Raw genomic sequence first — 22,514 nt, forward strand, 5'->3', positions numbered from 1 at the left:
TAAAGAATTCCACAGGTTGACTACCCTCTGAGAGAAGAAATTCTTCATCATCTGTCTTAAATGGGCGACCTCTTTCTCTGAGATTATGCCCTCTTCCACAAGGGGAAACAACCTCTCAGCATCTACCCTGTCAAGCCTCTTCAGAATCATATATGTTTCAATAAGGTCACTTCTCAATCTTCTAAACTCCAATGAGTACAGGCCCAAGCTACTCAACCTCTCCTCATAAGAAAATCCCTCCATACCCGGGATCAACCTAGTGAACCTTCTCTGGACTGCCTTCGATGCCAGTATATCTTTCCTTAGATAAGGGAACCAAAACTGTTCACAGTATTCTAGGTGTGGTCTAACTAGTGCGTTGTATTGTTTTAGCAAGACTTCCCTATTCTAACACTCCATTCCCTTTGAAATAAAAGCTAACATTCCATTTGCCTTACCTATTACCTGCTGAACTTGTATGTTAGCTTTTTATGATTCATGCACGAGGACCCCCAAATCCCTCTGTGCTGCAACTTTCTCAGTCTTTCTCCAGTTAAATAATATTCAGCTCCTCTATTCTTCCTGCCAAAGTGCATAACCTCACATTTTCCCACACTATATTCTATCTGCCAAGTTTTTGCCAATTCACTTAACCTATCTCTATCCCTCTGTAGAGTCTTTGTGTCAACCTCACCATTTGCCTTCCCACCTATTTTTGTGTCATCTGCAAACTTGGCGATAGTACATTCATTTCCCTCATCCAAGTCATTAATATATATTGTAAATAATTGTGGCTCCATCACTGACCCCTGTGGCACTCCACTAGTTACACCCACCTCCCCAATCTATATCCCAACTTTGTCTTCTATTAGTTAGCCAGTCCTCTATCCATGCTAATGTACTACCCCGAACACCATGGGCTCTTATCTTAATAGCCTTATGTGTGGTACCTTATCGAATGCCTTTTGGAAATCCAAATATACCCAGATGATGCACAATTTGACTCATGTCCATCAGGCAACAGATGTTGGGCAAGAGCAGAATGACTCCTTCCCGATCAAATATTCTGATCATGCCCTCATGTTCTGGTGTCACACATAAGCAAACTGACATAGCGGAAGCATGCTGGACCAGTAAACCATTTTCTAAGGAATGCAAAAGTTTTCTACAGACATATAAATAGTAAAAAACTAGCAAGAGGAGAGGTGAGACCGAAAATGGGACTAAAAAGGCATTGTATGTTTGCTGGTGGCGGGCATGGCTGAGGTACTGTGTACTTATGTGTACATCTATTTTTAACCAAGGAAGAAGATACTCCCAAAGTCTTAAACAACAGTCATGAAAAAGGAGGATACCGGATAAAAATTGATAAAGAGAAGGTATTAGAAAGGCTGACCATACTACAAGGGCTAGATCAGAGGCATTTTTTGTTATACGTTCATGGGATGTGGGTTTTGCTGGCTAGGCCAGCATTTATTGACCATTCCTAATTTTCAGAGGGCATTTTTAAGAGTCAGCCACATTGCTGTGGGTCTGCAGTCACATGCAGGTCAGACCAGGTAAGGATAGATTAGTGAAGCAGACGGGTTACAACAATCAACAGTGCTCCAGGACTAGGGGGCACTGTTTTAAAATTAGGGGTTGCCCTTTTAGGACGGAGATGAGGAGAATATTTTTCTCTCACAAAGTTGTGTGACTTTGGAACTCTCTGCCTCAGAAAGTGGCAGAAGCAGAGTCATTGAATATTTTTAAGGAAGGGATAGGTAGGTACTTGTTAGTCAAGGGAGGCAAAGGTTATTGGGGTTAGATGGCAACGTGGAAATCAAAACACAAGGGCCAAGATTTCCCAGTCGGCAAGCGGGGGCGGGGCCCACTCACCGATGCGTAAAATGACGTGGGATGACATCGGTCGGAATTCCCGACATCACCCCACTCCATTTAAATTTTCAGGTAGGCAGGGGCCTAGCAGAATCAGCTGAGTGCCCACCCACCTGTCAATGGCCAACTGAGGCCATTGACAGAGTCATTAAAGTAATTAATGGACCTGCTCGTCCAACCTTAAAGTTAGTGGGCAGGCCAGGAGCCCTGGCGGGCAATAGAAAAAGCATGAAGCCTCATCCACGGGCGGGATTAGGTTTCATGTAGGTTTTTAAAAATGTAATTAAACTGTATTTAAAAGTGATGGACATGTCCCAATTCATGTGATAGTGTTGCATGAGGAGACATCAGGGAAATTTTTTTTCTTCTTTTTTTCACATTTTTTACTGTAGAGCCAATCTCCCTGAGGCAGCACTTAGCCTCAGGGAGATGGGTACGCTCTTTCATGCGCATGCACAAAAGAGCACACTCTCAGTTTAGGGAATCCCCCCGCCCGCACAGGGAGCACATAGTGCTTCTGTGTGGACTCACGTTGGGTGGGCTTTAATTGGCCCGCCCACATAAAATGGCAGTGCGCCCCCGATTGTGGACACCTCCATGTGCCCGCTCTTAAACCTCCCCCCCAACGGGGGGAAAATTTTGCCCAAGAAGATCAGCCATGATCTTATTGAATGGCGGAGCAGGCTTGAGGGGCCGAATGGTCTGCTCCTGTTCCTATTTCTTATGTTCTTATGTACTGTACTTAGATTTCCAGAAAGCATTTGATAAAGTGCCACATCAAAGATTATTGCTGAAAATAAAATCTTATGAGGAAAGGCTGGACGTGTTAGACTTGTATCCACTGGAATTTAGAAGAGTAAGAGGCGACTTAATTGAAACCTTGAAGATCCTGAGAGGCCTTGACAGGGTGGCTGTGGAGAGGATGGTTCCTCTTGTGGGAGAATCTAGAACTAGGGATCACTGATTAAAAATAAGGGGTCACTCATTTAAGACAGATGAGGCGAAATGTTTTCTCTTGGAAGGTTGAAGGTCTTTGGAACTTTTCCTCAAAAGGCGGCAGAAGCGGAGCCTTTGAATATTTTTAAGGCAAAGCTAGATAGATTCTTGATTAACAAGGGATGAAAGGTTATCAGGGTAGGCAGAAATGTGGGGTTGAGGTTAGGATTCAGATCAGCCATAATGTTACTGAATGGCGGAGCAGACTCGAGGGGCTGAGTGGCCTACTCCTGCTCCTAATTCGTATGTTTGTAGGCCTACACGTGATTCTTAACTGCCCTCTGAAATAGTGTAGTAAGCCACTCAATTGTATCAAACCACTATAGAAACCATTGTGGGTGTACCTGCATCACATGGATTGCAGCAGTTCAAGAAGGTGGCTCATCTCCACCTTCAAGACCAATTAGGGATGGGTAATAAATGCTAGATTTGCCAGCAACACACACACATCAAGGACAAATTAAAAGAAAATCACTGCAGCTGGTAGGGCAGATTGAGAAAGCAGTTAAAAAAAGCATTCAATATCCTGTCTTTTGGCATAGAGTACATAAGCAAGTAAGTTATACATTAATTCGGCCTCAACAGGAATAGTGTGCCCAATTCTGGGCACCACACTTTAGAGAGAGTACAAAAAAGATTTACAAGAGCCGTTCCAGGGTTTCAGTTACATGGACAGGGAGGGCTGCTAGCATTTGTACTTTTACTCCAGCATAAATCATCGTTCCTCAGAGAAGAGAAAACTAAGAAGAAAACAATCCTATCAGGACATCACTTTCAATGTGGATGAGTGAAGCAAACCAGGTTGGTGCTCCTTTGCCCTTCCATCTGCTGCTCTCACATCAATCAGTAGAACTAACCTGGAATCAGTACAGTTATAGGTACAATAGAATGGCCTCAAAATTAATATTAAATTTCAAGAATCACCTTCATGAGTTTTGCATATCCAGATCAACTTAGCTACAAATGAATTAGCAGGTATGGAAACACAGGTTAATCTCCAAACATTCTCCTATTTCAGTCCTTGTCCTATTATAGCATTTCCTGTGTAACTTAATTCTCCTTAATAATGATCAGTGTAAAATTATAATTTTATAGGGCCATGGAATTAAGAAAAAAAATAATTAAATTGACCTCCTAGTAGTCAAAGTTCTTTAGGAATAGACTTTGAAACTAACAAATGCCTAGCCATAAACAGCAAAAAAGGAGACATTAGCCTTAACTTTCTACGGCTCATGGTGTAGCTGGTATCACCAAAGCTACAAAGCAAGGGCTGTTGTGAAATGAACAGGCTAAATTCCCTCTCCAGAGCTGTCTAGCTCTGAAGAAGTCATATAGACTCGAAATGTCAACTCTGGGGTTTCTCTCTCCACAGATGCTGTCAGACCTGCTGAGTTTTTCTAGCATTTTCTGTTTTTGTCTAAGTTCCTGCAACTTGGCCTACCAAGCCACTCAGTTACATCGCTACCTTCTCAAAGCAACTAAGGCTGCATAATAAATGCTGTCCTTGCCAGAGACACCCACTTTCCGAGAAGCATTAAAAAATGTCTACTTTCCATTCCTGATTTTTATGATGCTCTTATAAATGAAAGCTAAGATCTTCTTTCCAAAACTAAAGGGATCATTGGAACACTTAACCCTCAGCAATTTCCACTTTCAAGGATGGCTTCTTAAACAAAATGTTTTGCCAATCCAACTGGCAGGTGGGATACTCAAAGTCACCGTTCCAAATTGACAGCACTGGAGTTGGCAGACAGTGAAATGGCCAAATAGTTAAAAAAAAATGTATAGCTGTCCTGACAGCTCAGTTGAAGGTTCAGTCCCTTTTGTGGGATGAACCAAACAGATCAGTTTAATGGCAAGTGTAATTCTAAACTATATTATTAGTCCTTTGGGCTGAGAGAGGGTAAAGAAGAAGAAAAAAAAAGATTGCAATCATTTTGCAGTACTGACCCCAATATCAGTGAAGAATTAAACGTAGCTCAGACCTCCCACACTCCAACCTCTCACTGATCCTATCCACTATCGACCCTTTGGCATACAGGATGATCAGTGATAAAGTACCTGGACAGCACCCAGTGCACATGAACCTAAAGCCTCTACCTTCAAAGTCTTAAAAAAAATCAAATGTTCAAGGTCTGAGTATCAAGTTATTATAAAATAATTATTTGACAGTGCCTTATTCAGTTTTTCTAAAAAGAAATTCTGAATCCTATTACACAGTATTCTGAAGGCACAGTAAATGTTTATTAATAGTCTCCCATTGCACAGCATTTTTCTAGATTTCCACTCATTTGCCCTGAAGCTCTATAAGCAGCCTACATAATGGAGAGAAGAAGAGACATTGACTTCTGGCTGAACCTGCTGCTCAGACATCTGAATAATTCTAAAACAAGCCTTTTCTTGCAGAGAATTACAGTCTGTTTTTCTTCTCTGTCTCTAATGACTCCTCTCTAAGCTAAACCAGCAAAACATATGAAAACAGATTTATTAAGAGATTCTATAGGTTATGTAAAAAGGAAGAGATTAGCAAACATAAATATTGCATCTGTTTTCACTGCAGAAGACAAAAAACATACCGGAAATAGTGGGAAACCAAAGATCTCTGGAGGACGAGCAACTTAAAATTATAATATTAGTATAAAGAAAAATTATTGGAGAAATTAATGGGACTAAAGGCTGAAAAATCCCCTGGACATGATGGCTTACATCCTTTTAAAAGAGGTAGCTGCAGAGATAGTCGATGCATTGCATTGATTTATATTCAAGGCTGAGTTAGACAGATTTTGATTGACAAGGGAGTCAAGGGTTATGGGAGACAGGCAGGAAAGTGGAGCTGAATGGCGGAGCAGGTTCAATGGGCCAAATGGCCTACTCCTGCTCCTTGTTCTCATGATCTCATTCCAGAATTCACTAAATTCTAGAATGGTCCCCATGGATTGGAAGGTAGCAAATGTAACAACTTATGTTTAGGTAGCACCTTTAATTTAATAAAATGTCCCAAAGCACTTCATAGGAGCATTATAAAACTAAAAGTATGGCACCAAGCCACATAAGGAGATGTTAGATCAGGTAACCAAAAGCTTGGTCAAAAAGATACATTTTAAGGAGTGTGGGAAAGTGGAATTGAAGTAGATCAGCCAGAAGAGAAGCATGAGAGGAGCCGGGAGGCGAAGAGGAGCGCGTGGGGGAGCCGGGAGGCGAAAAGGAGCGCGTGGGGGAGAAGGGAGGCGAAAAGGAGCGCGTGGGGGAGAAGGGAGGCAAAAAGGAGTGCGAGACGAGAAAAGGAGCATGAGAGGAGTCAGAGGTGAAGAGAAGCTGGGAGAGCAGGGGTGACTGAGGGAGTTCGGTGAGGAGGGAACAAGATAATCCTTTGAGTACCGGGACTACAGCCGGGTAAGCACTGATTACTTTTATTGCTTATAGTTTTTAAGGTCATTTTTGTGGTTCATTGTTTGTAAGGGCTATATTCTGTAACAACGAGGGGCAGGGAGGAAGGGCCTAAGAGTAACTGATGTTATTTGATATTAAGTATCTTCCAAAAGGTTTAATTTAATTTAATTTAAAGGGATAAGTCATGGCAGGAGAGCTCAAAGCCGTGGCGTGCTCCACCTGCTTTATGTGGGAAGCCGGGAACATTTCCAGTGCCCAGGGCCAGCATGTGTGCAGGAAGTGTCTCCAGCTGCAGCACCTGGAAGCCTGGGTTTCGGAGCTGAAGCTGCTCCTGGGGACTCTGTGGAGCATCTGCAAGGCGGAGAGTATCTTGGATAGCATGTATAGAGAGGGAGTCACACAGCATGCTAAGAGTCTACAGGCAGGAAGGGAATGGATGACCACCAGGCAGAGCAAGAGGATTAGACAGGCAGTGCAGGAATCTCCTGTGGCTATTCCTCTGCAAAACAGATATACCACTCTGGATACTGTTGGGGGAATGGCCTCTCAGGGGAAAGCAGCAACAGCCAAATGTGTTGCACCGCTGTTGGCTCTGTTGCACAGGGGAGGAGTAAAAAGTGTGGGAATGCAATAGTTATAGCAGATTCAATTGTAAGGGGAATAGATAGGCGTTTCTGTGGCCGCAAACGAGACTCCAGGATGGTATTTTGACTCCCTGGTGCTAGGGTCAAGGATGTCTCAGAGTGGCTATAGGACATTCTGAAGGGGGAGGGTGAACAGCCAGTGGTTGTGGTGCACATAGGTACAAACGACACAGGTAAAAAAAGGGATGAGGTCCTAAAAGCAGAATATAGGGAGTTAGGAAGTAAGTTGAAAAGTAGGACCTCAAAGGTAGTGACTCAGGATTACTACCAGTGCCACGTGCTAGTCAGAGTAGAAATAGCGGACATATCGGCTGAATACGTGGCTGAAGAGATGGTGTGAAGAGGAGGGTTTCAGATACCTGAGACATTGGGACCGGTTCTGGGGGAGATGGGACCAGTACAAACTGGACAGGTTACACCTCGGCAAGACTGGGACTGATGTCCTAGGGAGAACATTTGCTAGAGTGGTTGGGCAGGATTTAAACTAAAATGGCAAAGGGATGGAAACCTATGCAATAAGTCAGAGGAAAGGGAATCAAGGACAAGAACAAAAGACAGAAGGTGAATAAGAAAAGTGATAGGTAGAGAAATCAAGGGCAAGAATCAAACAGGGCCTCAGTGAAAAATAGTGGGAACGGGGCAAGTAATGTTAAAAAGACAAGCCTTCCGGATTTGTGCCTTAATATTAGGTGCATTCGCAATAAAGCGGATGAATTAACTGCGCAAATAGATGTAAACAGGTATGATATAGGTGGGATTACAGAGACATGGCTACAGGGTGACTGAATGGGATGGGAACTGAACATCCAGGGGTATTCAGTATTTAGGAAGGATAGACAAAAAGGAAAAGGCGATTGAGTTGCATTGCTGGTTAAAAAGGAAATTAAAGCAATAGTGAGGAAAGATATTAGCTCCGACGATGTGGAATTTGTATGCATAGAGCTCAGAAACACTAAGGGGCAAAAAACATTAGTGGGGATTGTATATAGACCCCCAAACTGTAGTGGTGATGTTGGGAATGGCATTAAACAGGAAATTAGAGACGCATGCAATAAAGGAACATCAGTAATTATGGGTGGCTTTAATCTGCATATAGATTGGGCAAATCAAATTAGTAACAATACAGTAGAGGAGGAATTCCTGGAGTGTATACGGGATGTTTTTCTGGACCAATACGTTCAGGAACCAACTAGAGATCAGGCCATCCTAGACTAGGTATTGTGTAATGATAAAAGAATAATTGGCAGTCTAGTTGTGCAAGGCCCCTTGGGGATGAGCAACCATAATATGATAGAATTCTTCATTAAGATGGAGAGTGACATAGTTGATCCTGAGACTAGGGTCCTGAACCTTAACAAAGGAAGCTGCGATGGTATGAGGTGTGAGTTAGCTATGATGAATTGAGAAACGTTACTTAAGGGGATGATGGTGGATAGGCAATGGCAAACATTCAAAAAGGGCATGGGTGAATTGCAACAATTGTTTATTCCTGTCTGGTGCAAAAATAAAACAGGAAAGGTGACCAAACCATGGCTCACCAGGGAAATTAGAAATGGTATTAGATCTGAGGAAGAGGCAAACAAATTGGCCAGAAAAAGTAAAGACCTGAGGATTGGGAGCAGTTTAGAATTCAGCAAAGGAGGACCAAGGGATTGGTTAAGGGGAAAATTGAGTACAAGAGTAAGCTTGCGGGGAACATAAAAACTCACTGTAAAAGTTTCTATAGGTACGTGAGGAGAAGATTGGTGAAGGTAAACGTAAGTCCCTTACAGTCGGAAACAGGGGAATTTATAATGGGGAACAAAGAAATGGCTGACCAGCTAAATACATATTTTGGTTCTGTCTTCACAAAGGAGGACGCAAATAACATACCAGAAATGTTGGGGAACACAGGGTTTAGTGAGAGGGAGGAACTGAAAGAAATCAGTATTAGTAGGGAAATGGTGTTGGGGAAATTGATGGGATTGAAGGCCGATAAATCCCCAGGGCCTGACAATCTACATCCCAGAGCACTTAAGGAAGTGGCCCTAGAAATAGTGGATGCATTGGTGGTCATCTTCCGAGATTCTATAGACTCTGGAACAGTTCCTACAGATTGGAGGATAGCTAATGTAACCCCACTATTTAAAAAGGGAAGTAGAGAGAAAACAGGGAACTATAGACCAGTCAGCCTGACGTTGGTAGTGGGGAAAATTCTAGAGTCCATTGTAAAAGATTTAATAGCAGAGCACTTGGAAAACAGTGGACAGAGACAGCAAGGATTTATGAAAGGGAAATCATGCTTGATAAATCTACTGGAATTTTTCAAGAATGTCACTAGTAGAGTTGATGAGGGGGAGCCAGTGGATGTGGTTTATTTGAACTTTCAGAAGGCTTTCGACAAAGTCCCACATAAGAGATTAGCGTGTAAAATTAAAGCGCATGGGATTGGGGGTAGTGTATTGAGATGGTTGGCAGACAGGAAACAAAGAGTAGGAATAAACAGGTCTTTTTCCGAATGGCAGACAGTGACTAGTGGGGCATCGCAGGGATCGGTGCTGGGACCCCAGTTATTCACAATATATATTAATGATTTAGATGAGGGAACTAAATGTAATATCTCCAAATTTGCAGATGACACAAGGCTGGGTGGGAGAGTGAGCTGTGAGGAGGATGCTGAGATGCTTCAGTGTGATTTGGACAAGCTGAGTGAGTGGGCAAATGCATGGCAGATGCAGTATAATGTGGATAAATGTGAGGTCATCCAATTTGGTAGCAAAAACAGGAAGGTAGATTATTATCTGAATGGCTATAAATTGAGGGAGGGGAATGTGCTACGAGACCTGGGTACAATCGTACACCAGTCGCTTAAGGTAAGCATGCAGGTGCAGCAGGCGGTAAAGAAGGCAAATGGTATGTTGACCTTTATTGCTAGAGGATTTGAGTACAGTAGCAGAGATGTCTTGCTGTAATTGTACAGGGCCTTGGTGAGACCACACCTGGAATATTGTGTGCAGTTTTGGTCTCCTTATCTGAGGAAAGATGTACTTGCCATAGAGGGAGTGCAGCAAAGGTTTACCTGACTGATTCCTGGGATGGCGGGACTGACATATGAGGAGAGGTTGAGTCGGTTAGGATTATATTCACTGGAGTTCAGAAGAATGAGGGGGAATCTCATAGAAACCTATAAAATTCTAAAAGGACTAGACAAGGTAGATGCTGGAAGGATGTTCCCGATGGTGGGGGAGTCCAGAACCAGGGGTCACAGTCTGAGGATAAGGGGTAGACCATTTTGGACTGAGATGAGGAGAAATTTCTTCACCCAGAGAGTGATGAGCCTGTGGAATTCGTTACCACAGAAAGTAGTTGAGGTCAAAACATTGTATGTTTTCAAGAAGGAGTTAGATACAGCTCTTGGGATGAAAGGGATCAAAGGATATAGGGAGAAAGTGGGAGCAGGCTATTGAGTTGGATGATTAGCCATGATCATAATGAATGTTGGTGCAGACTGGAAGGGCCGAATGGCCTACTCCTGCTCTGGGTTCCTATGATCTTTTTGAATGGCAGAACAGGATTAGGCACTGCTGCCCTTTAAGCCGGCTCCTGTTTCTTATGTTCTATCTTAAGCACTGACTCGTACTTGAAATACAGTTCTACATGTGCTAGCAGCTTTCTGCTACTTGGCTAAGTAGCCTTTCATCTCAAATAGATGGATTAGCTGATAGTTCCAAGTCTTAATTGTCATCCAGGTGACCCCCCCCGACCCTCCTTTCCCTGTTAGAAGGGATCTGTGGAGGGGCAGGATGGGAGAGGTGGATGTAGGATGAGGACAGGTTCAGGGTTAGTTGCGATACCTATCACAGTTAGTTGTATATTCAAACCAGCTTGCTAACACTTATTTAAGTCGTAAGTTCAAAGTGACCACATGAGCAAGATAAACTGACAGCAGTCAAGCACCCATGTAGCTGTAACCCAGCAACAGCAATTGCCTTGAGGGAGGGGCAGAATATAGTAAAAGGCAATGGTTGGTATTCAAAAGTAAAATGACTAAACTTGAACCATGGTAAAGACACAATATTGTCCCAGCTCTTAAGGATTAGCTCATCTAACTATTTCAATCACATAGCGCTGGTAAACAAGCTATTCAACTCCATTGCGCTATTGAATATGATAGCTAAATATAATCTTGAGTCCTGATACTCGATCTAAATAATTACTGGCTGAATCATGCCGATGTTTTTTCTGACTCAGATGACGGAAAGTCCCTAAAACAAGTTGTGCAGAAAAAGCAACCTAATAGGAGAGAGAGCAATTAATGGTCCTTAATGCGTTGGGAGAAGAGTAAATGGTGGCTGTAAACTGGCAGACAATGAAAATGTCAAAGCCCTGCAGCACAGATCTAGCCTTTCCTTTGCAACTTCCTAAGTTAAACCCACATTATGAGCTGGATTTTACATGGCGCCTTGGTCGCCCACCTACCCCGGCTGCGATCCCAACTGCTCTCCCAGTAATTTCATACTTTAACTGCCCCTTTCTCAGGATAGGCCCAGCCAGAAGGACCCCAAAGGAGGTTCCCACCCCTCCCTTGCCCAACACCATCTCATGCACCTAAAGCTGTCAGTCTTCCCACATGGTGTGGGTCACTCCCCACCATAGGTAAAACACCAGCAGCGGCGGGTGCGATCCTAAAGTGACCAATAATTAGCCGCTTAATGGCCTCAATGGGCCCAAGAACGGGCGCGCCACCCAACACCTCCCGTAAAATTTCAGACAGGTCGGGGCAGGTCGACAGGCCACCCCGCCAGATTTTATGTGCCCACTAGCCTTCAAACCCACCAGTGGGAGAATGTAAAATCCAACCCTTTAATACAAGCATTTGCTTTGCTTCAGAACGACAAGGACATGTGATTTTTTTTTTTAAGAACAGCAAAAGGATTCCTCAGTGACTGTTTTGTGATCTGGCCAATATTTCTCATATAACCAATGCCAGCAGGAAAAATATAAATGGTTAATTCATTTTATGTTTTTTTTTAATTTTAAATATGGAACGCTTCACGAATTTGCGCGTCATCCTTGCGCAGGGACAATGCTAATCCTCTCTGTATCGTTCCAATTTTTATAGCTCTGTGGAACATTGGAACCTAAGTAGACAATTCAGCCCTTCAGGACTGTTCCAGTTCAATTAGACCACAGCTGATCTGTACCTCAACTCCATTAATTAAGTAAACAGAAACCTTACTAAGGTGGAGATTTGAGTGATTAAGTGTGGATTCATGCTTGGTGTGTTCAAGCGTGCACTACAACAAAAGCAACATGTAGTCATATAGCACAGTTAACATAATAAAACATCAAGGTGCTTCACAGGTGCATTATAAAACAAAATATAACACCAAGCCACATAAGGAGATACTAGAGAGATGACCAAAACCTGAGTCAAAGAGGTAGGTTTTAAGAAGTGTCTTAAAGCAGGGAAGGAATGGAGGGAGCCGGAAAGGCTTAGGGAAGGAATCCCAGGCCTAAGGGTCCATGCAACTGAAGGCGTGGCCTTCAATGGTGGAACGATTAAAATCGAGAATGCTCATGAAGCCAGAATTATAAGAGTGCAGATATCTCGGAAGGCTGTGGCGCTGGAGGAAATTAAAGAAATAGGGAGGGCGAAAAGCCATGGAGGGATTTAAAAACAAGAATGAAAACTTTAAAATCGAGGCATTGTAAGTCAGCACACATAGGTGGTTGGTGAAAGTGACCAAAAAGGGACTCTATTCAGACAAAAAAGAAAACCTCTGAATATAAATGTGTTACAGGTTACTGTGCTACCGCCTGAGCCAATCCAAGTTGGGTGGTGTAGAGTTGAGTTCCAGTACCTAAACACAACCTAGGTTGACAAACAATACAAAACTAAGGGAGCACTATAATTCAGATGAGATGCTTAAGATCTCATAGCAAATATCTCATGGCATTCCTCCTCCAACCAACACTAGAAAGAACAGATTAATTCGTAATTTACCTCACTCCTATTTTTGAGATCCTGTTGCACGTAAAATGACAGACAGATCTATGTAATTATAGGAGCAGGAGATGGCCAGTCAGTCCATCATAACTGTGCTACCTCTCTGTTAGAGAGCTAAATATCAATCATGGCTCAGTTGGTAGCACTCTCACCTCCAAGGCACAAGGTTCCAGGTCCCACTCCTGGACTTGAGCACAAAAACCAAGGCTGACACTCCACTGCAGTACTGAGTCAGAGGTGCCATCTTTCAGATTTTAAGCCTAGCCCCTGTCTGCCCTCTCAAGTGGATGTAGAAGATCCAATGGCACTACTCCAAAGAAGAGCAAAGAAGAGTTATTTCCAATGTTCTGAACAATAGCTCTCAATCAACATAACAGAAGAAAACAGATTACCTGGTCAGTATCACACTGCTGCTTATAGGAGCTTGCTGTGTGCAAATTGGCTGCTGCATTTAGTGCCTACACTTGAAAAATACTTCACTGACTGTGGTCATGAAAATGTTATTTATTATAGTAGTAATTTTGTAGATGTATGTATGTGTTCACAATTTTTCTTGTATTAGTAAATGTTTAATTTAGTTTGTCATGAAGCTATGAAAATATTTTTCTTTTAAAATAGAGGTTTAGTCTGTGGGTGTGCCTTAACTGGATTAAAGCCAGCTAGTCTGGATGTTTTGATGTGTACTAGTTTTGAGATGTAAGAGAGGTAGAGTGCATTTGCATTTTTTGAATAGAGCATTCAAGAAGTGGGGTGAAATCTGGCACCTAGTGAGCAGAGACCAAGCAATATGTTTACATTACTAATAAAATTGGTACTATGAAAGGGGTTTTATTATTAGAAAAGGCAGAGATCAAAGAGGCTGGTGATACAATGAGAATTTACATTCAATTAGCTGTACTCGGTATAACTTCAATAGTTTTGTATGTGCAGAGCGGAGAGGCAATGTAAGATAAAAGTAGCTGTAAACCTGCAACTGCCTCCACAGATACCAAAGTAAAAGGAACCTTGTTTTCCATTTGCAAGTTGAAAATGCTTTGCTTGGTGTCTGGTTAAGTCTATAGGTTTCTTAATGGAGATTAGTTTAGGAATTTGTTAGAAGTTATGATTGTTGTAATTTATAGCCATGTATATGTGTTTAATGTGTTGTAACATAATAAAATGTTTTATTTAGTTTAATATAAAACCTCTCGAGAACTGGTGGTCTGATTCCTGAAGTTAGAGTAGCATCTAAACAACTCTTAATAATATAGGTTATGACAGTTGTTTAAGGTTTCCCTCTGGGATTTGGCAATTGCTAAGACTTGTCTGGGAGTAGAAGAGATAACTCTGATTGGGTTGGAGGAAATAACTAGAAGTAACCTAACAGAGTTGGTAGATAAGTTAAAATTGGGGTTACCTGGGGGTGCTAGGAAATCAGATATAGTTAAAAGTATAGCGCAGTATCTACAATTGGAAGTGAAACCTGACACTAGTGAGTTGTAGCTGGATGTAGTGAGACTTCAGTTACAAATGAAGGCACTTGAATTTGAACAAACAAAAGCACTGAAAATGCTTGAATTAGAAGCAAAGGGCAGATAAATGGCTTTTAAAAGGGAATTAGAAATTGTGAAGATAGAAAAGGAGTAAATATAAAAGAGAGATGGAATTCAAACTGCAAATGTTGGCAGTTAAAAAAGAGATGCCAGTAGGTGAGGAAGGATTGATCTCCAGAGTGGAATCTAGTGGGCAGATGTTTAAATTCATACACACCCTGCCGAAGTTTGAGGAAAAGGATATTGAAGCATTCTTAATTTCATTTGCTAAACATTTCATTTGCTAGTTATTATTAGTCTAAGTTGTTAAGTAGGGCGCTTGTGTTCCATGCTTCACTACCAGAAGAAATGTTGGTGAATTATGATGTGGTGAGAAAGGCTATTTTGAGTGACTATGCATTGGTTCCTGAAGCATACAGGCAGAAATTTAGGGATATGAGAAAGCAGGCTGAGCAAACTTATATTGAGTTTGAAAGAATAAAACAAAGTAATTTTAGATACGAGCGTTAGACACAACCTATTCAGCTCTTAGGGAAGTAATTCTTTTGGAAGAAATTAAAGGTTCAATCCCTTCAGTAGTGAGAACTCATGTGGAGGATCAGAGGGCTGATTCTGTAAGACAAGCAGCAGAGATAGCTGATGATTATTAGTTTGTTCATAGAGCTAAACCTTTTTTCATCACCCTTTCAAATTGGAAAAGGATAAAACATGGGAAGGTGAACGGAAGGCAGATAGTCAGGGAAGAGAAGATGTAGCTGGAAGTTCCCAGGAATTTTTTTTTTTCAGAATAAAATGGAAGTTGCTGAAGGTAGAAATGACATTTGAAAATTGAGGTACTTTCATTGTAATGAAGTGGGGCACACGAAGTCAGTGTGCTGGAGATTGCAGGAAAAATCTGTTGGAATTGTTTGGGTACAGAAAAGCTCTGGAAGTAAAAGTACTGTGGGTTCTGAGATTCAGGCACAGGAGAAACCAATGGTTTGTGTACAGGTGAAACAGGGAGAATCAATGAAAGGTAAAGAAGTGGGAATGTGTTCACAGTTTACTCAAGAGAATTCTGAGGAGCAGATTGCAGAAATGTTTCAAGATTTTGTATGTGAAGGGAAAATCTTGCCATATATACAGGATGGAATAGGTAAAGATGTTAAAATTTTAAGAGACACAGGGGCTAGTCAATCCTTAATCCTGTGGGATAGTGATATTTGTTATTCAAAGGGAGTATTGCAGGAGAAGGTAATAATAAGTGCGGTTCATGGAGGTGCTAAATCTATTCTGTTGTGAAAGGTAAATTTGAAGAGCAAATGGAAGACAGGTGAAGTTACAGCTGGAGTGGTGGAAAAATTGCCCATTGCAGGGGTTCAATCTATTCTGGGTAATGATACAGTTGGATCACAAATATGGTAATTGAGCAGCCTGTAGAAGTGTTTTCAACAGAGGTGTTACAGAAGGAACATCTTGGATTGTTTCCCGATTGCGTTGTAACAACATCAAAGGGCTCATCAGGAAGAATAAGATAAGCAGGCAGTTCAAAGGCAAGAAGAAGGTGTTGAAATCCAATTAGCTGGCACTGTATTTGATAGCACTGTTCAAGAGGAAGGAATGCAGGACAATTCAGCTGAAATGTTTAACTCAAAGGGGTGAGTGGAATTATAGAAAAATGATTTGCAATTAAAACAGTTATATCAGAAAGCTTATTCAGAAACAGAAGCAAAATGTATTCCAGTATGTTATCTTTGGGATGGTATTTCGATGAGAAAATGGCAGTCAGATCGTGTCTTAGCAAATGAAAGCTGGAGGGAGGTGCATCAGATTGTTATCCCATTAGGGTATAGAAATGAGATTCTGAGGACTGCTCATGAAATTCCAATGGGGGGACATTTAGGAAATAGGAAAACACAGGAAAAGATAGAGTTTTTTTGGCCAGGAATGCATAGGGATGTAGTCAAATTTTGTAGCGCCTGTTGTACATGTCAAATAATGGGAAAACCACAAGCAGTGATTAAGTCGGCGCCTTTAATCCCAATACCAGCATTTGAAGAACCTTTTACCAGGGTCATGATCGATTGTGTAGGACCCCTCCGTAAGACTAAAAGTGGAAATCAGTATTTATTGACAATAATGGATGTGTCTACCAGGTTTCCTGAAGCGAAACCTTTAAAAAATATTACAACTCGGAAGATTTTGGAGGAGTTAATTAAATTTTTTACAAGATATGGTTTACCTAAGGAAATACAATCAGATCAGGGGTCAAATTTCATGTCACAGCTGTTTAAGGAAGCAATGAACAGTTTGGGGATAAAACAGTTTTAAGTCAACAGCTTATGATCTGGAGTCACAAGGAGCTTTGGAAAGATGGCATCAAACTTCAAAAGTTATGATAGGAGCATACTGTCGGATTATGCACAGGATTGGGATACAGGAATTCCATTTTTGTTATTTGCTATTAGAGACACTCCTAATGCATCGACTGGTTTTACAGCTTTGGAACTAGTTTATGGTCATGAGGTAAGGGCACCACTGAAATTGATTCATGAGAAATTTGTGGGTCAAAATTCAGAAACTGTTCTCCTGGATGACCTATCAAATTTCAGGGAAAGATTGAACAGAGCATGTGGGTTGGCTAGGAAGCATTTAAAGATATCATAGCAAGTGATGAAAGTGAAAGTAGACAAGAAAACTAAAATCCACACTTATGTTTCTGTGGAGAAAGTACTCATTTTGTTACCAGTACTAGGTGATTCATTAAATACAAGATTTAGTGGGCCTTACAGCATTGAAATGAAACTGAGTGAAGTAAATTATTTAATAAATATTAAATATAAATAATAAATAAATAAATACTCCAGATAGAAGAGAGAAGCAGAGGGTGTGTCATGTAAATATGCTTAAAAACCGCTTTGACAGGGAAGAGGAACAAAAAGAAGTACTAGAGATGGTAGATGATGAGATAGAGGTAGAAGTGCAGGACTCTGAAATTGATTCTCCTCTTATCAAATTGGATAAGGAGGTGCTTCAAAATTTAAATGTAATATTGAGTCACCTTCCAAGCAAATGTCAAAGTGGTTTGTGAAAGCTATTGCAGTCACACAAACCTATTTGTGGAAATAAATTAGAAAGGACACATTTAGCTTTACATGATGTATGTATAGAAATATCATCTTCAATAAGGCAACAACCTTATAGATTAAATCCAGCAAAGTTATCACAAGTACAAAAAGAAATTGATTTCATGCTTCAAAATGATACCATTGAGTCTAGTTGCAGTAACTATTGTACTGGTATCGAAACCAGATGGAACACGAAGACTATTGTGGACTATTGAAGGTGAATGCAGTGACAAAAGCAGATTCATATCCCATGCCACTGTTGGAAGATTGCATTGAGAAAGCGGTAGAATTGAAATTTATCACAAAGATTGACTTGCTAAAAGGATATTGGCAGGTACCATTGCCGGAGAGAGCAAAGGAGATATCAGCTTTTGTAATGCCAAGTGGACTATATCAGTTTAAAGTCATGCCATTTGGTATGAAGAAAGCACCTGCAATATTTCAAAGACTGATAAACAAAGTAATTGCAGGTCTAAGCAATTGTGCCGTTTATATTGATGATCTAATAATTTTCAATCAAACATGGGAGGAGCACTTACAGCATCTGGAAGAATTATTTACTCAACTACAAGAAGCTAATTTGGGGATGAACTTAGTTAAAAGTGAATTTGCAAAAGCGCAAGTCACGTATCTAGACCACACCATTGGACATGGTAAAGTGGCTCCGAGAGATGTGAAAGTCAAGGCTATTGTGGATTTCCCAGTGCCTACAACAAAACAAGTTTTGAGATTTCTGGGCATGAGTGGGTTTTACTGGAAATTTGTACCAAATTTTAGCCGAGTGGTTGTTCCACCGACTGAACTATTAAAAAAGAACAAGAAGTTTCAATGGACACTGGAAAGCCAGAAGTCAGTTGATAGTTTGAAAACTGTATTAACTACGACACCAGTTTTGGCAGCGCCCAATCATGCCAAGCAACTCAAGTTGGCCGTTAACACAAGTGATAACACAAGCTATATCTTTACAAGAAGATGGCACTGGAATTGAAAAACCGATACGGTATTTTTCACAGAAGCTGAATGTACAACAGAGAAGATATTCAACGATCACAAAAGAGACTCTGAGTTTGGGGTTAGCATTGCAGCATTTTGAAATTTATGTTGCAAACAATTCATCAGAAACAATTGTTTATAAAGACCATAATCCTTTGAAGTTTTTGTACAAACTGAGACAAAAGTGCAAGGCTTTTTAGATGGAATCTATTATTACAACCATTTAATCTACAGATTATACATATTGTTGGAAGAGAAAAATCTGTTCACAGATGTGTTGTCAAGAGTTTGAAGCTTAAAGGAAAATGGGACTTTTAAAAAAAAAATCTAGACTGAACTGGAGTGATTTCTGTTGATACCAAGGATTTGTGTGCATATATATTGTATGCATCTGATAATGTACTATTGTAATAAATATAGGAGATAATGTGAGATTGGTTACTAAAATGAAGCCATCTTTTAGAATTATGTTTCATTTTTCGATAGGGAGGGGGATGTCAAGAAGTTATGAATGTATATATTACTGGAAAATATTTTCTTTTAAAATAGAGGTTTAGTCTGTGGGTGTGTCTTAATTGGATTAAAGCCAGCAAGTCTCAGTGCTTTGATGTGTACTAGTTTTGAGATGTAAGAGGTAGAATGCATTTGCATTTTTTGAATAGAGCATTCAAGAAGTGGGGTGAAATCTGGCACCTGGTGAGCAGAGACCAGGCAATATGTTTATATTATTAATAAAATTGGTACAATGAAAGGGATTTTATTGTTGAATAAGGTGGACTTCAAAGAGGCTAGTGATACAATGAGAATTTACATTCAATGAGCTGTCCTCGGTATAACTTCAGCAGTTTTATGTGTGCAGAGTGGAGAGGCAATGTAAGATCAAAGCAGCTATAAGCCTACAAATGAGCTAACTGTCTCCACAGGAACCAAAGTAAAAAGAACCTCATTTTGAATTTGTAAGGTGAAAATGCTTTGCCTGGTGTCTGGTTAGGTCAATGGATTCCTCTTACATTAATGGAGATTAGTTTAGAAATTTGTTAGAAGTTATGATTGTAGTAATTTATAGCCATGTATATGTGTTTAATGTGCTGTAACTTAATAAAATGTTTCATTTAGTTTAATATAAAACCTTCTGAGAACTGGTGGTCTGATTCCTGAATTTAGAGTTGCATCTCAAGCATTTTTAACGTTTCCCTCTAGGATTTTTAAATAACTCAGCTTTACCGAAAGGCTGTCCCAAAACAAGTTTTATAATAAAAACCTCGACTGTCGGTGGTCTTATTACTACTGAATTCAAAAGCCTGCACCTCGAAACATACAAATTGCAAAAATGGGTTATGACAGTTGTTTCAAGTTTCCCTCTGGGATTTGAACTCAGCCTTTACCATCAGCTGCGTCATAATACATCCCAAAAATAGACACAATATTCTAGTCATTCTAATATAAGTTTTGCATCACTTTTGTTTTGGTTCTCAATGCCCTATTAGCTTTACCATGTAAGAGTTATTATATTTCAAAGTAATCCATTGTACAGTGCTACAAACTCCTTCCAGGCGAGCTAACGTACCCATGCTCACATTCACAAATGGCTAAGATATTGGCAAAGTTTTAATCTATTTCTCATCAGCTGCAGATCTACTGTACATTTCCTATATTTTCTATTTTTATCTAATTTTGTATCTTTGAAATCATCACTGCTTCTTTCCAATTTGTAAGAATGTGACAGTTTACTGCAAATTAGCCCATCACTCTCCATTTAGGAACATACTATACAGGACAGCAATTTACATGGACCTTCTATACGGTCTTCACATCATATTGTGCACCATCCATTACAGTGGGGTATCTCAACTGTAATGGATACTGCACCATGTGCTGTGAAGATTGGGTGATTAGTTTGCTGAGCATTTCTGTTTTGTCCAGAAGCAAGATCCTAACCTCCCTCTCGCTCATCATTTCCTCCCACCCTCACTCTGACCTTTTAGTTTTTGGTTTCCTATATTGCTTCAAATTTCAGGAGCAGTTATTTTTCTTGATTGGGTGCACAGCAGCCTTCCATTCTGAATGTAGATTTCAGCAGAGTTAATGGTCTCCGTGTTCTTTTTCTCTAAACGACTTTCTCATATTCACACTATTTTACAGCACCTTTGCTCACAGGTGACTTTTTGAAAATACATGTATATTTCATCCACTGCATTACTCTTGCTACTTTCTGGTGCTACACTTCAATGAATTCAATAAGGAAGGTGAATAGTCGTTTGGTAGTACAGAACTTGAGTGTTCCTGAAAAAAGAGACATGAATAAGCTTTTTGTCTTGTACTCATCAGGGCACTCGCAAGAATACCAATATAAGGGGGAAAACAACAATTTATACTGTATGTGAAATGAGTGCTGGTTGGTTGACAAGGGGCATTGCCATGGAGAATGCACTGCCAAGCATTGTTTGAAATTGGCAGCTTGGCAGTTAGTTGTCAGTCACCATCAGTGGTGCTTTCACCATGGCAACACCACTTGCTAATCAATCAGCACTCTCTTCACATACAGTATAATTGTTTTTTTGTCTTATGTTGGTATTCTTACGAGTGTCCTGATGAGTACAAGACGAAAAGCTTAGACGTATCACTTTTTTCAGCATATTAAGGTTGATGAAGCTTGGCTTTCCATCGAGAAATCTGTGCTGGCTGTTCTGTTCTTTTTTTATTCTTTCATGGAGTGAGGGCACTGCTGGCTAGGCCAGCATTTATTGCCCATTCCTAATCGCCTTTGAGAAGGTGGTGGTAAGCCACCGCCTTGAACCGCTGCAGTCCATGTGGTGTAGGTGCAGCCAGATTAGTGTAAGGAACGGAGTTCCAGGTTTTGACCCAGTGACAGTGAAGGAACGGTGATATAGTTCCAAGTCAGAATGGCCTGTGGCTTGGAGGGAAATTTGCAGGTGGTGATGTTCCCATACATCTGCTGCCCTTGCCCTTTTAAGTGGCAGAGATCACGGGTTTCGAAGGTGCTTTTGAAGGAGCCTTAGTGAGTTGCTACAGTGCGTCTTGCAGATGGCACACACTGCTACCACATTGCATTGGTGCTGGAGGGAGTGAATGTTTATTGTGGTGAATAGAATGCCAATGAAGTAGGTTGATTTGTCATCGATGGTGTCAAGCTTTGAGCATTGTTGGAGATGTACTCACCCAGGGAAATGGAGAGTATTCCATCACACTCCTGACTTGTGCCTTGTAGATGGTGGGCAGGCTTTAGAAAACCCTGAGGCGAGTTACTCACTGCAGAATTTCCAGCCTCTTGGGCTGCTCTTGTAGCCACAATATTTATATGGCTGGTCCAGTTCAGTTTTTGGTCAGTGGTCACCCCCAGCATGTTGACAGTGGGGGATTCAGCAATGATATTGCCATTGAATATCAAGGGGAGATGGCTGGATTATCTCTAGTTGGAAATGGTCATTGCCTGGCAATTGTGTGACAAGGATTGTGTTACTTACCACTACTCAGCCGAAGCCTGATTGTTGGTCTTTATTCTATTTTTGGTTTTAAAACATTTTTCTATTATATCTTTTGAGTTGTTAGAATCATCTCTCTCAAGGCTAAAGTTTTCTTTTACTAAATGGAAGGATTTGGCTTGATCTGGACATGTGGATGCTAACCTTTATTTTTTTTTAAAAAGGTCATAAGTTCACATTGGATCTGTCAATAAGCAGGCCTTTTCCAAGAAATCACCTGACCTATATGACACTTGAAAAGGAGTTGTTTGTGTTGAACTGCAAAGAATTTTAATTAATGAAAAGCTGGGAGACAAAAGGCAATCACATGATAGAGAACAAAAAAACAAGTTGTGAACCTACTTGTTTTGAAGGCAGTTTTGTTGGAAAACAAGCTGGGGAAAACAAGCTGCTACTTTGACTAGCTCCCTCCCTCTACCTTGCCTAAAATTGTGTGTGGCTATCAACCTGCAGCCAGAGAACCCTCATCTGAGTGTAACCAGTCTGCATTTGGACCTGCAAAG

General features: G+C 40.8%; 1 protein-coding gene and 1 pseudogene across 6 annotated transcripts in view; both read right to left on the reverse strand.

Annotated features, from left to right (window-relative positions):
* The window catches only part of LOC121278767 (microtubule-associated protein 4-like), a 376,105-nt gene that overhangs the window by 210,055 nt on the left and 143,536 nt on the right, over positions 1–22,514 (reverse strand). The gene's annotated exons all lie outside the window — the stretch shown is intronic.
* LOC121279441 lies at positions 11,903–12,003 on the reverse strand (annotated as a pseudogene).

This window comes from Carcharodon carcharias, chromosome 6 (genome assembly GCF_017639515.1).
Source record: "Carcharodon carcharias isolate sCarCar2 chromosome 6, sCarCar2.pri, whole genome shotgun sequence".
In the NCBI taxonomy this organism is placed as follows: Eukaryota; Metazoa; Chordata; class Chondrichthyes; order Lamniformes; family Lamnidae; genus Carcharodon; species Carcharodon carcharias.